Raw genomic sequence first — 6000 nt, forward strand, 5'->3', positions numbered from 1 at the left:
TATGTAGCGTATTCATCGTTGCTTTTTTTTATACATTTTTAGGATATAATTAATCAATTTGAAAGTAATGTTGACCCTTTTATTGAAAGTTTATTGACGTATAGATAAAGGTAACAGTAGTATACCGCTGATTGAAAGTCAGTAATCGGTTGAGAGAAAACAAATCCAGGTTTCAAACTAAAACTGAGGATAACACATCAACTATAATAGGAAAACAATGAAATAACCGAAACACTTAAGTGGAACTAAAAACCAAACGACAATCCTTAGTATTAAGAATGATTCCTACTTTTGCAAACAGTATATTATAAAAAAAAATTACCATACAATTAATATACATGTCTGCATAGAAGTGAAGACTAACCACGATATGAAAATCGACCACGTAAACAACCTAGGTCAGCTATATAAATAATAATAGCTACCGTAAGATTTTTTTGACGATTTTGATTTTTTTATGCTATATTGGGAATCACAATCCACGTAAATTGAACGGAAAATCGAACTTACTATGTAATTCCTTATATACATTCAGAAAAAAATATATGTATATGTACGTTGTACACTCTGTTGTAGGATTACTCAATGTCAAATTTATATAATTTAATTTTGGATATAACGCGTCTACTGATTGGCCGACATTATTTTGTTATCAGCCCATAGACATAAATATGTCATGTGACCGTGACGTCATCGACGTTTTTTCATGGTTTTCTACGGTATTAAATGGAATTTGGAATTAAATCATATGACATGACTGTAATATTGTTTCTGTCTATTCGAAATAACATTACAAAAATGTGGTGCACACTTTAATCAAGAGAGTTTCAAAATACTTTCTTTTTTAATTTTCAATAGTAAAGATAAAAAAGGTTATGCTGAAAAATCGAAAGTTGAAAATCGTTCTACTGTCAGCCAGATTACCGTTACAATTACCGATGAGGCAAATCTTATCGTTAACATGCTCATTGTTAATATTGTTTTAATCTGTTTCACGAAATCCTGTGAATCGTGGATGGATATTCAAACTTTAATACAAATTTGTAAAACAATTATTTAATCTCGACAACAATCAAATGTTGTTCAGGAAACGTCGATATTCAACTGTTCCAAGCGAATTTGTACCGGTTACCCCGTCCTGAATCCGATATAAAACCGATTTGTATTTTTCGCATGCTAAACTACAACTGAATTCGTCCCGACAGCGTCCCGATTCTACCGAATGTAATTCGACAGAGATCAGACAGTGACCAGACAGTTAATCGTCTCTGACGGAAGATATCCGTTAGAAAACTGTCCGCATATTCGGGATGGTCAGGTACTGGCGGAACGTAGCCCATCAAGGTCCACTTTACCGTATTTCAAACGGCATTACTGAACTCTGTCGTATTGTGTTCTTTAATTGTTGAGACTCTAACGTAGTTATCATTGCCGAATTTCGTATAAATACCGGGACTGTTCCCGAACAGTTTAGACGAAGACAGTTCCCTTCGACAAAAAATGGATGCAATCCGGATTCAATCGGCAGAAAAAACAGCAATAACAAATTTCTCCAGATCATTTCCGTTCAACAGGACAACGTCCATAAAACACTGAACATTTTACCGATTTTGATCCAATATAACAGAAAATATGACGTCATACATAGTCACGATTGTAATCCGACTAGACAAAATCGGCTAAGTCTTCACTAATGTACGGGACGCTCTGAACTGTCGGGGTGCTTGGTTGACCCCTCCGCCCCATTTCCGATCCGTATGCATCTGTTGCAAACGTATACGACTGTGTTCAGACAATGATAGGATATTCCAGATTATTGAGGATAATAATCTGACTTTTTCGCTTTTCGTGTCTTATCGCTGTTTGATCTCAGACAGGAGCCAGAATCGGCACTGTGTGAACGTCGCGTTATAGTACATGGTTTAAAAATGACATTTTGAAAACTATGTAAAACTTTTATATTGAATGAATGGTTTAATTGGCAATCATACTAATCTTCTTTTTTTATATTAAGAATTATTCTTTAGTTATGGAAAGAACGTGAAAGAAAATCTATGTGCTAAATATTTGTTTTTCGTTCATTTTTTTTTATATAAATAAGGCCGTTAGTTTTCTCGTTTGAATTGATTTATATTTTCATATGGGGGCCTTTTATAGCTGACTATGCGGTATGGGCTTTGTGCATTATTGAAGGCCGTACGGTTACCTATAGTTGTTAATTTCTGTGTTATTTTGGTCTATTGTGGACAGTTGTCTCGTTGGCATTAATAACACATCTTCTTTTTTATAAAAACTAATAATGATTGAAGTTATTCTCGATATATCTCTCACCCGGAGTAAAAGTGATAACAAGAACTGTTTCACTTGTCTCACATGATGTTGACACTTATCTTTTCGACACTGATTCAGATAATATATGTTTTGTTTGTATTTTAACTGCAATAAGACAGGATTGTCTTTCTTGTTTTGGGGAGTTGTGAGTTTTGAATTTCGAATTTTGAATTATGAATTCTGAATTCTGAATTCTGAATGATCGTTCTCGGCTTTCGTAAAGAACAGACAAATACTAATACACAAGGCACAACATAGAACAGTGAAGACACCAACATAAATAGGGTTGATCGCAGGTGCATTATAAGGGTAAGCAGATACAGCTCTACATGTGGTATATATCGTGTTGCTAATGATATATCTTGACTTACATCTAGAAATTGACGATGAGGGTCGGTTAAAAACAAAACTTTACGACAAAAGAGATGATTTCAGCTTTCCAATTGTGAACTTTCCATTTCTAAGTAGCAACATTCCAGCAGCACCTGCATACGGGGTATGCATCTCCCAGTTGATACGATATTCCCGTGCTTGCATTTCCTATCATTATTGTCTTGATAGAGGGTTGCTGATCACAAGGAAGCTATTAAACCAAGAGTTCCAAATGGTGAAGATGAAAACATCCCTTCGTAAATTTTACGGACGCCATCATGAGTTGGTTAACCATTATGGAATAACCGTTTCACAAATGATATCGGATATGTTCCTAACGTCGTATCTACAATTCCCTTCCCTTTTATGAATGTGACCTACCGAATTAGACTATTTACCGGATTTTGTATCACATAAGCAACACGACGGGTGCCATATGTGCAGCAAATTCTGCTTACCCTTCCGGAGCACCTGAGATCAACCCTAGTTTTTGGTGGGGTTCGTGTTGTTTATTCTTTGGATTCTATGTTGTGTCATGTGTACTAATGTTTGTCGGTTTGTCTTTTTCTTTTTTAGCCATGACGTTTTCAGTTTATTTTCGATTTATGAGTTTTACTGTCCCTTTGGTATCTTTCGTACAAATGACACAACATAGAAAACAAAAAAATAAACAACACGAATCTCACAAAAAACTAGGGATGACAGACATACAGACAGTTATTCTTCCTTTGAATTTTACTATCAACTATATAAGGTTCTATAACTAAACAACACAACATGTTGTGATTATGTTGAACGCATCTATCTCATCGAACTGGAGATAAAGTATACAACATACACATCGCTCTACGTATGCCTCATATCTTAGCTCTCATCTAGAAATTGCAAATGAGATCCAACAGAGATCAGACAATGACCAGACAGTGAACCGGCGTTGTCGGGAGATTTCCGTTAGAAACTCTCGTCATATCTTGATGATCAGGTACTGTCGGAACACAATGCTATTATAGTGTTCTGTACCGCATTGCAAACAGCTTGTTTCGACTTCGTCTTTTTCGTCTGTAATAGTCGAGACTCTGACGTGGGTACCAGTGTCAAATGCCGTATTAATAACGGGCCTGTTCCCAAACAGTTTCGGCAAGATGGTTTGCATTCGGCATTCAAAACCTGGTTGCTATCTGGACTCTATCAGGGGAAAACCCAGTAATGAAAAATGTATCCAGATTATGCATATTCCACAGGACACCGCTCAGAAAACACTGATCCTTGTTACAATTTTGATCCGATACAGCAGAAAATGTCACGACAGAGTCATGATTGCAAGTCTTCACGGATGTTATGAGACATGTTTTATTGTCAGGATGTCTGGTTGAGCTCTCCACATCATTTACGATCCATAGGAATTTGTTCCGAACGTATACGACTATGTTCAGACAATGATAGGACATTCCAGATCATTGAGGATAGTAATCAGACTTTTTCGCTTTTCAAGTCTTATCGCTGACGGATCTCAAAGGAGAGTCATAATCGGCACTGTGAATACGTCGCATTATAGTGAATGTGTTACAATTGCCAATTTGAATACTGTATAACACTTTAATATTGATAGACTTGCTATATATGGGCTCTGTGTAGAAGCTGATGATGAACCAATCATTATATAGTACTGTGAAAAAATAAAGGATTGGGCTTTGAAGTTAAACATTTATCAGAGACAGAATCGTGTTAAGTCTTTTATTGCTTGAAACAAAACGCATAGATATATAGATGATAGTATGTGTTTTCTTGAAATAACCAAAGGTTGATATAATAAAAATGCATTGTTAAATTTTAACACCCCTGACAACATCAAGAAAAAGACTTTCCTTTAATAATTTCGTACTTCCACTGCACAGATCAACACTGATCGTTGTCAAATATATTTGTCGTATGGTTTTGGTCAAGGCAGGTGTAGGCAGGGGTGATGAGAATTAGGAAATATTTTCAAGTTATGTAAAGGACGTACAAAAACAATCTACTAAGGATTAAAGTGACTCTTGATATATATATTTCTCTCCCGGAGTAAAGATGATAACAAGAAATGTTTCATTTGTCTAAAATGATGTTGGCTGTCTGTGCACAATCATATAATCAATCTTTGATATATTTTATAGGATAATTTGCAAACGATAAGATGTAGATAATAGTACACAAGACACAACATAGAAAACTAAACACACCACAAAACGGGGTTGACCTCAGGTGCATAGGGAGGGGAAGCAGATCCATCTCTACATGTGGTACATATAGTGTTGCTCAGGGTATTACACACCCAGTGTACAATCTAATTCAGTAAGTTAAATTCATGAAAAGGGAAGGGGATTGCAGACACGACATAAGGAACATATTCGATATCATCTGTGAAATGGTTAGTCCATAAAGGTCAACCAACTATTGCATTCTATTGGTGGCGTCCGTAAAATTTACGTACAAACAAGTTCCTTTTTCATTACGAATGTGACCTACTGAATTAGACGTTTTACCGGGTTTATATTAACATGGACGACACGACGGTGTAGCGCGTCTTCTGATTGGCTTACGTTGTTTTGTTTATCAGCTCATAGACATAATTTTGTCATGTGACCATGACGTCGTCAACGTTTGTTCATGATTTACTCCAGTTTAAAATGGAAGAATAATTAAGTTAAAAGAAATGACTGCAATTTTTTTGTACTGTCTATTTGAAATAAAATAAAAAATGTGGTGCACACTTTAAAATAACCAGCTACGAAGGTTATTCGATGTATACCTCATTTTGTATGTTATTTGTTCATAGACAGAAAAAATAATGCAGTTATTCCTTAAGTAAATCTGACCGTTCCTTTTCCCGCTTGAATTGATTTACATTTTGTCAGGTCGGGTCGGAGTTTAAAAAAACAGTAATACAAAAACAGAACTCCAACGGAAATCCATAAAGGAGCAAGTCCACAAACAATGGCAAAATCAGTCATTTTCTTCATTCGGTACAAGAATCGTCCGTAGAAAGCTGAATCTAAGTCTATAAATAGGGACAGCTCAAACTTGTATGATGTTTGTATATAGTCTATAGTATATTGACCAAATTGGATGAGCATCACAAACATGCACGACAATGATTAGAATCCATTCCCAAAAACTGTAAATACATACATCACAATTATCATGTTTTCAAGTTGTCTTTAAAATTCCCATCTTTTCTTACAACTGACACTCAAATGTTAAACTTGATCTTGCAAAACTGTTTTCACTTGAAACTAGGTGAAAAAACATATTCGACTT

Source organism: Mytilus galloprovincialis, chromosome 14 (genome assembly GCF_965363235.1).
Source record: "Mytilus galloprovincialis chromosome 14, xbMytGall1.hap1.1, whole genome shotgun sequence".
Classification (NCBI taxonomy): Eukaryota; Metazoa; Mollusca; class Bivalvia; order Mytilida; family Mytilidae; genus Mytilus; species Mytilus galloprovincialis.